The following is a 12,529-nucleotide window of genomic DNA, read 5'->3' as shown; positions in this document are numbered from 1 at the left end:
TCATGAAAAAAATCAGGTTCACTGTGAACTAGAAAATAACGATCGTCAGCTCCATTACTTGGACCTTAGTATTGCTGTTGACGACAGGCTTTCCTACGGTATTTTTCGAAGAGCCACTAATACACGTCAGATGTGCCCGCTAGTGCCCTCAGTCCCATAAAATTCTATACCTTTGTCACCTGACAAGCTTAATGAAGAGTTGAATTTAATAAAAACTATTGCAGTTAATAACGGCTATGATTCCTTGTTAGTTGAAAAGACCTTCGCAGTTAATACTGATGCTAAACTGACCACTTTAGGCATATGTGCTGTTTCTCGCAAGCCCGCAGCTCGTGGTCGTGCGGTACCGTTCTCGCTTCCCACGCCCGGGTTCCCGGGTTCGATTCCCGGCGGGGTCAGGGATTTTCTCTACCTCGTGATGGCTGGGTGTTGTGTGATGTCCTTAGGTTAGTTAGGTTTAAGTAGTTCTAAGTTCTAGGGGACTGATGACCGTAGATGTTAAGTCCCATAGTGCTCAGAGCCATTTGAACCATTTTTGTTTCTGGCAATAATAAGTAGAGAAAAGATTTTTCTGTTCTATTTTTAAGCCCTATTTCCTATAGAATTCGTCGTCTTCTAGTTAAAAAATATAGATGCAAAGTTACCTTTTCCAGTAACAGTAACTTGCAAAGAAATGCTATTCACAGTCCAAGTCCACAGTTGCTCTTACACACAGTTCAGAAGTTTATAAAATCACTTGTGATACGTGTCCCGTTTATTATATACGACAAACTGGAAGATCTTTCAGTGTCAGTACAAGGAACATTTATCGGGAAAACGAGGCACTAACGTACATAATTCCACTTCTCCTGATCATCTGTTAACTTTCGGTCACAAACCGAAAAGTGTTGAAGAAATTTCCATTTTGCGTGGGGAAAAGAAAGGTCACGGGCTCGACGTACTCGAAGAGCTGGAGATTGTCAAGCATATTTCTAAGGACGATGGCCTCACCCTCAATGAACAGTTACAATAACGTAACAATAATTTTTTCAGTGTCTCGCGGAATTTTGATTCGTTTATTTCCTACTACGTTTTTCTGCCTCTAGTTCCGGAACATCTTTTTCTTCGAATTTCATAGATGTCTACTGCTAAAGTTAGCTTAATGCAGATATTTTTGGATTGTCCAGTTCTTTGTGTACATATTCTATAATATCTTGTGCTTTACGTAATGGTAATTTCTATATAGCCTAACTGATCGCTCTATTATGCTTAATTTGCTTGACTTTTTTGTAATTTCAAAAATGCATTAAGCACTCTTCCTTTGTATTTTGTTTTTATAATTAACTGTATTTTAATTCAATTATTTCTGTTATAATGTCTCAAATTGGCACATGTCACTGTCCGCACCCTACAGGCGACGCAACTTGTTTTCGTGGCAGCAATGTAAGCCACTGGGCCGACCAATCTGATGATGTTCCTAGCAAGGCATACGTGCTAAATGCCGGAAAGTGTTTAATTTTAATTTTTGACTTGAGCATGTCTGCTGGAAACTTTGACCATTGTTTTCTCGCAATGTAACTTTACGTAATTAACTTGATGACAATTGTCATCTCGGTTAATATTTTTTTCAAACTTAGTTTTCTACGTATTATTTTATAGGGTTTCTTAAAATTTCACTCTGATTAAAACATTCTTAGAGGTGTCGAAACCTAGGTCAATGTACCAAAGTTATTTGCAACCGGTTGGCCCTGTGCGGCTGGTCCCGGCGGAGGTTCGAGTCCTATCCTTAGGATAATTTAGGTTAAGTAGCGTGTAAGCTTAGGGACTGATGACCTTAGCAGTTAAGTCCCGTAAGGTTGCCCACACATTTGAACATTTTGAACCAGTTGGCTGGCCGATGTGGCCAAGCGGTTCTAGGCGCTTCAGTTTGGAACCGCGCGACCGCTACGGTCGCAGGTTCGAATCCTGCCTCGGGCATGGATGTTTGTGATGTCTTTAGGTTCGTTAGGTTCAAGTAGTTCTAAGTTCTAGGGGAATGATGACCTCAGATATTAAGTCCCATAGTGCTCAGAGCCATTTGAACCATTTTTTTGCAACCGGTTGGCCGTGTGAATCCTATGCTGAAACTTATATACGGTTGCTGAGAGACAGCCATGTTTAAAACTGTGATGTGGGGTTTTATTGAAACCAAAAACGAGTGCAAAACGCGAACACATGGTTCTGGACAGCGGGGTGCTGCTTTTCAAACTGTCAGCGTGACGGGTGAGCGGTTCGGCCGTACGTCACACATTCGTATCATACCTACACTGGCTGATAAACATATGCTGGAAAGTACGACTTTTATACAGGATGGCACTCCATCCATATTGCTACACGCGTGGAAGATCTCTCGCGCACATCGTTTGCTGAGGATTGCGTTCCGAGCCGCCACTTCGTCATCCGTGTCATTATTGGTCACGGGGTTACCTGGAGTCGCAAGTCTACCGCGATCGTCCGACCGCATTTGGGATGTTAAAAGACAACATCCGACGGCAGTTTCTCACCAGACCTACGGATATGACTGTACAGTGCTGTTCAGAACATTGCCCCTCGACTAAGGTATTGCTGATGAAGGACGGCGAGTCGAGCATTTGTTATTAAGAACATCGTCTTTGCTAAAAATCGATTATTATGCTAATTATTGCTTTTATATCATATGATGAGCCATCTGTTGGTTATTTTGTGCACGTTGTTTTGGTTTCAATAAAACCCCATGTTGCCGGCCGGGGTGGCCGAGCGGTTCTAGGCGCTACAGTCTCGAACCGCGCGACCGCTACGGTGACAGGTTCGAATCCTGCCTCGGGCATGGATGTGTGTGACGTCCTTGTGTTAGTTAGATTTAAGTAGTTCTAAGTTCTAGGGGACTGATGACCTCCGAAGTTAAATCCCATAGTGCTCAGAGCCATTTGAACCAAAACCCCATGTCATTTCAAGCATGTGTGTCAATTTTTACATTTCTATCTACATTACTGGGTCAAGTACTGAATTTTCAAATTTTCATCCACGTCTACTTCTACGTGGATAGTCTGCAAATGCAACTTAAGTGGCTGGCAGAGGGTTGATCGAACCACCTTCACGGTAATTTTCTATTATTCCACCGCTCGAACAGCGCGCGGAGAAAACGAATACCTATATCTTTCCGCGTGAGCTCTGATTTCCCTTATTTTATTATTATGGTCGCTTCTCCCTATGTACATCAGCGTCAACAAAATGTTTTCGATTGCGGAGGAAGAAGTTGGTGATTGAAATTTCGTGAGAAGCTCCCGCCGCAACAAGAAAAGCCTTTGTTAAAACAAAGGTCCACCCCAAATTCTGTATCGTGTCCGTGACACTCTCTCCCCTGTTTGTCGATGATACAAAACATGCCGTTCTTCTTTGAACTTTCTCGATTCCGTTGACGGTATCTGGTAAGGAACTCAGACCGCACAGCAGTAGTCCAAAAAAGGACGACAAGCGTAGTGTAGGCAGTCTCTTTAGTAGATCTGTTGCATTTTCTAAGTGCTCTGCCAATAAATCGCAGTCTTTGGTTCGCCTTTCCCACAACATTTTCTATGAGATCTTTCCAATTTAAGTTGTTCGTAATTGTAATTCCTAGCTATTTAGTTGAATTACCGATGGAGGGCGCCACGAACTTGTAAGTAATTTTCAGCCAGGTGTCCGAATACTTTTGATCACGTAGTATACGTATGTCCCTACATTACTCTATGAATTTCAGTTGCACTACTGTTAAATACTTGGATATCACTCTTATCGTAAAATGCATGGGAATAACATTGCATGGGCATTGAAGTGGTTTTACAGATAGACGTCTACTTGCTATGGATATAAGGACATCTCTGAATCGCTTAAAGCATTATGGAGGGTCAGCCCCAGCTTAAGCCCATCCTGAAAACTGTTATCAAAATTAAGATCACGAAATCGGCATATCACGACTGGAATCGCGAGTGGAACGAGGCTGCACCAAAATAAAGAGAGCTACGCATTTCCCGCAGGCCGTGGTTCAATCACGTAAAACTTAGCAAATTCCCGGTGTCATCCATAATCCACGTGAGGCTGACATGCGAATGTTAGCCTGTACATTTCAATAGTTTAAAATTTCTGTGGAACACGTGATCAGGACCAAAATCACAACGGCAACCTGAACTATGCACAAAGCAAAAGCAAGCACAAGACAGAAAATTGATTACAAGAGGGATTACTTTACCTACGTCTGTCCCTGCAAATTTGAATTACACTATCATAAATACTTGGAAGAAGTTTACAGATGTGAAATCACGTTACATTTTTGGTGGACTTAAGATCTGTTAAGGTGTCAGATCATCTCAGACTAGAACAGACTGACATTACAATATGTAATATTTAGTGCATCTTACACAGCAATATTCTTTTGCGTTTTGTGTCTACGAATAGTTTTGTTAAAATCTCTCTAAAAGAAAGTGGTAGATTTTATAATATAAATATACACTGATTAGCCAGAACATTTATGACCACCGACCTACTATCGACATAAAACTGACCAGGCATAGCAGCGTCATCCGGCGACGAATGACTGTAAGCCAGACACACGCACGATACATGTAGTATCAGAGAGCGTGCAGTCCGTGTGTAGAATGGGGAGGGCGTGCAATCTATGCAGATTGTGATGGCCGGGAGGTTCGGCACGAGAATTTCGGAAACTTCGTCTCTTCTCGGGTGTTTGAGGAGTGCTGTAGTGAGTGTCTTCAACATGTGGCGAAACCAAGGTGAAACCAAGTCCAGATGTCGCACGTCGTAAACTGGGCAGACTGGTAGAACAGGAAAGGCGGCGAACTGTGGCGGAATTGACATCAGACGTTAATGCTGGGCAGAGTAGAAGTGTGTCTGAACACTCAGCTCACCGAACACTCCTAAAGATGTGCCTCTACAGCCGACACCCATGCATATGCCAATGTTAACACCACGACATCGGCAAGTACGACTAAAATGAGCACGTGACCATCGGCATTGGACGTTGCGGTGGCAGAGCGTTGCATTGTCTGATGAATTCCGATACCTTCGTCATCATGCCGATGTGAGGGCGCGAATTCGTCGTCTTTCAGGGGAACAGCTCCTTGACAACTGTACTGCTGGACAGAGACGAGCTGTCGGTGGCTCTATTATGCTCTGGGGGAACATTCACCTCGGCATCCATGGCTCCAGTGGAGCTCGTACAAGGCACCATGACGGCCAAGGAGTATCGTACACTGGTTCCAGACTACGTACACACTTTCATGACGATAAAGTTTCCCGACGCCAGTGGCATTTTTCACTAAGGTAATGCGCCCTGCCACAAGGCCAGAGGTGTGATGAACTGGTTCGGGGAACAAAGTTGCATGTTCCAGTTGATGTACTGACCTCCCAACTCGCCAGATCTGAACCCGATCGAACATCTCTGGGATGTGACTGAACGTGGCGTCAGAGCTCATCGCCCCCATTCCCGGAATTTCCGGTAATCACGTGACTTGTGTGAGTAGATACGGTGCCAGCTCCCTCCAGCGACCTACCAAGTTCTCATTGCTTCCATGCTATAACGCGTCGCCGCTGTCATCCTTGCCAAAGATGGACATACTGGCTATTAGGTATGTAGTCATAATGCTCTGGCTGATCAGTGAGTACTAATATTCCACACACCAACTTGAGTAGTCGCTTGGTTGCCATTTCGCCCAATGATTTTACGAATTCCGTAGGAAAGTTATCTATACCTGCAAGCTTCCAATGCTCTGTTAAACACTCACTGTAATAATGGATCCCCTATTCGCCTATATCTCCCAACTCGTCTCCTATTTCTTCTTCTATCGTGACAGTAGACAGTCCTTCTCACTCGTATAGGCCTTCAATGTACTCTCTGAAACTGTTCGCTTTCTCTTCTGCATTTAACAATGAAATTCCTATTGCATTCTTGATGTGACTTTCCTATACGTTTCTTTTCAGTTTCTTCACTTCCTGTTGGCATTTCTTGACTTCCCTATACTTTCAATTTATTTCATTCCTAATTGATTTCTGTTCTTACATTTCTTTCTTTTCCTGTCTTTGCTGTACTTCGTTATTTCATCTATCAGTTGAAGTATTTCTTCTGTTACCCTGTATTTGCCCGTCCAGCTTCTGTGATAGCCATTTTAGAGATGTCCAGTCCTCTTCAACGAGACTCCTTGTAATCATTATCGCAGTGGCAACAGCCCTAGAGACCTTCAAACGCACCTCGTCTTTTCTTAGTACCACTGTATCCCACTTCTTTCCACATTGATATCTCTGTACGAATATCTTAAACTTCAGTCTACTCTTCATCATTTTTAAACTGTGATATATGTATCGGCGCGTGGGTGCACCTTGCAGACTAATATATTATTTCGGAATCTCTGTCTCACCATGATGTAACCGAGCTGGAATCATCCCATGTCTCCATTTCATTCCCAAGTATACCTCCTACTCGTGTGATTTTTGAACTGTATTATAACTACTGCTAGTTTAAATCAGTCTTTCTCCTCTCATTCCTACTATCGAGCCCATATTTTCCAGTAACCCTGTTCTCTACTCCTTTCGCCACTGCAGCATTCCAATCATCCATCATTATTAGATTTTCATCTCCTTTCACATGGTGAATTACACATTCAGTTTCCTCATATACTTTCTCAAGATTTTCATCATCTGCTTCCGACGTCTGCATGAATACCTGAGCTTTTGTTGTTGGCGTTGGTCTGCGTAGAATCTGATGTGTGGTTTCCATTGCCTTCTACATCTTCATACCTTTGATCTTTGCTGATTCTTCTGCCTCCTAGGAGCAGTTTCTCACGCCAGGAGCAATAGAGTGCCCCACACTTCTACCCATTCCTCCACCCTCAAATGGCTCAAATGGCTCTGAGCACTATGGGACTTAACATCTGAGGTCATCAGCCCCCTAGAACTTAAAGAACTACTTAAACCTAACTAACCTAAGGACATCACACACATCGCTGCCCGAGGAATGATTCGAACGTGCGACTATAGCAGCCTCGCGGTTCCGAACTGAAGCGCCTAGAACCGCTCGGCCACCGCCGCCGGCCCGATGTAGCAAGATAATAATAACAATAATAATAATAATAATAATAATAATAATAACTGCTAGCCAACTGGAAAATGATTTAAATCCAAATAGAGGTGTTTTGCAGGATATGCTTCCTGCAACCACCCTAGAAGGAAAACAAAGACAGAGGATGAGATGGTCAGATGAAGTTAATCGACACCTCATGTTCTGTTATTACCAAGCAACAAACCTAGGAACCAACACAACTGGATACAGACCACAAGTAAACACAGCATTTAATACCAGATACCCAGAATTAAAATTTTTAACAGAACAACGACTAGCTGATCAGATCCGTGTAATAATCAAAAATAACAGGATACCCCAGTCAGAATTAGAAAACATCAAAGAACAAGTACAACAAATACTGGAACAAAATAACGTGCAATCAGAAGAAGAAGAAAATACAGTAATGGACTCAAACATCCCAGAGCAAACAAACAAAGAACAACACGCATCAATTAAACAGTCAGAGGAAAACGAAATCTTAAGACAGCCACCAGAACAACCACAAATAGAACACGAAGTGACACACATGTTGGATATAGAAGAAAAATTTCAGCTGACATATATAGAATACAAAGACACAAATACAGACATTAGACCATTCTTGCATAGACCGCCAAATAACCCACAAGTCGAAACAACAATAAAAACTATCAACACAATCATACACAACAAAATAAATGAAAACACAACTATGGAAGAGTGCAACTACTGGTTTATATAAGAGCACTCACTACACTAAATATACACAATAGGCAGATATCAGAACCAACCAGCACACAGAAGAAACCCACAAAACCAGCATGGCAACACAGGCTACAGATAAGAATAGAAAAACTGAGAAAAGACATCAGACAGCTAACACAATTTATAAGAAATGAAATGTCAGAAAAAAAACGAAAAAGGTTAGGTAAAATCTCACAACAAGAAGCGATAGAGCAATTAGATGAAAAGAAGCAGAAACTACAAGCATTGGCCAAACGACTTAGAAGATACAAAAAAAGTGAAAATAGAAGGAAACAAAACCAAACATTCAACACAAACCAAAAGAAATTTTACCAGACAATTGATAACACACATATTAAAATAGACAATCCACCAAACATAACAGACATGGAACACTTCTGGAGCAACATATGGTCAAACCCGGTACAACATAACAGGCATGCACGGTGGATACAAGCAGAAACAGACACATACAAGATGATACCACAAATTCCTGAAGTGATAATTTTGCAACATGAAGTCACCCAAGCAATTAATTCTACTCACAATTGGAAAGCCCCTGGAAAAGATAAAATAGCAAATTTCTGGCTAAAGAAGTTCACCTCAACACATTCACATCTGACTAAATTATTTAACAGTTACATTGCAGACCCATACACATTCCCTGCTACCCTTACACATGGAATAACTTATCTGAAACCTAAAGATCAAGCAGACACAGCAAACCCAGCTAAATATCGCCCCATAACATGCCTACCAACAATATACAAAATATTAACTTCAGTCATTACACAGAAATTAATGACACATACAACACAGAACAAAATTATAAATGAAGAACAAAAAGACTGTTGCAAAGGAGCACGAGGATGTAAAGAGCAACTGGTAATAGATTCAGATGTGACATATCAAGCTAAAACTAAACAAAGGTCGCTACACTATGCATACATTGATTACCAAAAATCTTTTGATAGTGTACCCCACTTATGGTTACTACAAATATTGGAAATATATAAAGTAGATCCTAAATTGATACAGTTCCTAAACATAGTAATGAAAAATTGGAAAACCACACTTAATATCCAAACAAATTCAAATATCATCACATCACAGCCAATACAGATTAAGCGTGGAATATACCAAGGAGACTCATTAAGTCCTTTCTGGTTCTGCCTTGCTCTGAACCCACTATCCAACATGCTAAATAATACAAATTATGGATACAATATTACTGGAACATACCCACACAAAATCACGCATTTGCTATACATGGATGATCTAAAACTACTGGCAGCAACAAATCAACAACTCAACCAATTACTAAAGATAACAGAAGTATTCAGCAATGATATAAATATGGCTTTTGGAACAGACAAATGTAAGAAAAATAGCATTGTCAAGGGAAAACACACTAAACAAGAAGATTACATATTGGATAACCACAGCGACTGCATAGAAGCGATGGAAAAACAGATGCCTATAAATATCTAGGATATAGACAAAAAATAGGAATAGATAATACAAATATTAAAGAAGAACTAAAAGAAAAATATAGACAAAGACTAACAAAAATACTGAAAACAGAATTGACAGCAAGAAACAAGACAAAAGCTATAAATACTTATGCTATATTGACCTACTCATTTGGAGTAGTGAAATGGAGTAACACAGACCTAGAAGCACTCAATACACTTACACGATCACAATGCCACAAATATAGAATACATCACATACATTCAGCAACAGAAAGATTCACATTAAGCAGAAAGGAAGGAGGAAGTGGATTTATCGACATAAAAAACCTACATTATGGACATGTAGACAATTTAAGAAAATTCTTTCTAGAACGAGCAGAAACTAGCAAAATACACTAAGCAATCACTCATATAAATACATCGGCTACACCACTGCAATTTCATAACCACTTCTACAACCCTTTAGATCACATAACATCAACAGATACGAAGAAAGTAAATTGGAAAAAGAAAACACTACATGGCAAGCACCCTTATCATCTAACGCAGCCACACATCGATCAAGACGCATCCAAGACATGGCTAAGAAAAGGCAATATATACAGTGAGATGAAAGGATTCATGATTGCAATACAGGATCAAACAATGAACACCAGATATTACAGCAAGCATATTATTAAAGATCCCAATACCACAACAGATAAATGCAGACTTTGCAAACAACAAATAGAAACAGTAGATCACATCACAAGCGGATGTACAATACTAGCAAATACAGAATACCCCAGAAGACATGACAATGTAGCAAAAATAATACATCAACAGCTTGTCTTACAACATAAACTTATAAAACAACACGTTCCCACATACAAGTATGCACCACAAAATGTACTGGAGAATGATGAATACAAATTATACTGGAACAGAACCATTATAACAGATAAAACAACACCACATAACAAACCTGACATCATACTCACTAATAAAAAGAAGAAATTAACACAACTAATCGAAATATCCATACCCAAACAACAAATATACAAAAGAAAACAGGAGAAAAAATTGAAAAATACATCCAACTGGCTGAGGAAGTCAAGGACATGTGGCATCAGGATAAAGTTGACATTATACCAATTATACTATCAACTACAGGGGTCATACCACACAATATCCACCAGTACATCAATGCAATACAGCTACATCCAAACTTATATATACAACTACAAAAATCCGTAATTATTGATACATGTTCAATTACCCGAAAGTTCCTAAATGCAATATAACATATACCGTACAGTTAAAAGGAAGTCACGCTTGATCAAGGTCCGCGTCACTTTCCATTTTTGACCAGACATAGCGTCTGAGAAAAGAAAGAAATAATAATAATGACAGACCAACGATAGATAATGTGAAAAGATTGTTAACGATTGTTTGAAGGTTGTTAACGTAATTATAACGTAAGCTATGGTAAAGCGCAGCATCTCATAATGTTTTTTTCGAAATTATATATTATAATTGTAGCCCTTGTAACATATTTGTAACGCTTGCAGGTCTGAAAATGGCAATGTAACTCCGCTGAAACTAGTAATCAGGGTATGTATCAGCTGCGATCTGGGCAATAAAACTTCAATTTTGGAATCTTTTGCACTTTGATGTAGAGATCGCTCTCCTTCTGACAATTTCAGGTAATTACAAAAATTTGACAATGCGACTAGTGATTTAGTTGGCATTAAAGCAAAGACATTATCTTTTGTCGTGCAGAACTTAGTATTTCGCTCTGTTTCAACACAGAAACTTATCACCACTATCTTAGAGCATTCAAGGGACGTTTATTAGTTACTTTTTGTTTTCCTAAAACAAAAATTTTGGCACGTATCCTTTCTGTAAAAATTGTCACGTTTTACTCTTCCACGGTCTTCTCGACATTGACGGAGGGAGTTGTACTAAATCTCTTGGTTCCAACAAGTTTCGTTGAGGCGCTTCCATTTATTGTAAGACAAATACCGTAACTGTTAATCAGCTTCCATAATATTCTCAACTGGGAAACCCCTTTCCGAAACACCAGATCGCAAGATAACTGCTTGGCGAGAAGCCTGTTCTACAATGTTTGGAAAGAGGAATGAAAGATAAAAGGTAAAGATTTACGGCTCGATTCGTCAGAATAATGCAACAATATTAGTTCATCATCACCCCTTTCAAATTTGTGTGATTATGGCAACGAACTATAAATAAACTTAAATTCGGTTATGAGAGCCAATGCGTTATTTGTGTCGTTTAGCCGAGTTGCGAAACACAAGGAACTCATTTTTTAGTAGCAGTATGGAACGAAGCGGGAGACACTAAACGCGCGGCCTTTCCGTCGTGTTTAATGGTAAATGGCTGCAAACAGCAGCTGACCTCATTCCGGGAGTGTGCAAGCAAATATTCTCCACTGCTTCACTGCTCGATGACTATAAACACTGAGTGCGTCTGCCGCCATGTTTTAAGCAGAATGTTCGTGAGCTAAGATATTTGTTTGTTATTCAGTTGAATTACTGCAGACTTAAGCCCCTGGTTTCTTGTAATAGAGAGCAAATTTACTACAAGGAAAAAAGTAGAACTCCTGCTCTGATGACCTCTACGACCATGGGAGATGAAACCTTTCTTGCCGCGAACAGAAAATTGACACTGAAGGAAAAAAAAACTCTCACCTCCAAGAAGGAGTTGGGTGATGTAAACGAAAATTAATTGGCGTGTTTCCACGTCTGAAAGCTGATGTCTATTAAAATTTTGCGCCAGTCGCATAAGAGTGGCGCTATTATTAGCGCCACTATGAGGATGCAAACCAGGTTTGCTTTAAATACACGCTGTATCGGTCGTGAGCGCGTTCATCAGTGTCTCTCTTTGAGTGCTGTTACGTTCACGTGTGCAACTCTGTGCCTCCGTTTGTGTATAGTGCTGAACTTTTTTATACAACCAGTGCGGCCGTGAACGCCTTCCTTTATTTTAAAATGTACCGTATGTCTCCTGTTTTTATCCTCCATGTAGGTTTGCTTTTATGTCTTCCTGTTTACTGTATGTTTTTCTATGGCCAAAGCGCGGCGTAGATAGCCCGCTGCCGGCCTACCTTTATGTAAAGGTTTGAAAATAACAATAAAGAAAAAAAAAAGTCGTGAGCATTAGTTACCTTTGAGACTGGACGTGGAGTGTTGACGTTAGTCAAGAATGTCTTTAAGGTGACAAAGAC

This window comes from Schistocerca serialis, chromosome 6 (genome assembly GCF_023864345.2).
Source record: "Schistocerca serialis cubense isolate TAMUIC-IGC-003099 chromosome 6, iqSchSeri2.2, whole genome shotgun sequence".
Classification (NCBI taxonomy): Eukaryota; Metazoa; Arthropoda; class Insecta; order Orthoptera; family Acrididae; genus Schistocerca; species Schistocerca serialis.
The sequence above is the reverse complement of the archived record's forward strand: the minus strand, read 5'-3'. Positions refer to the sequence as shown.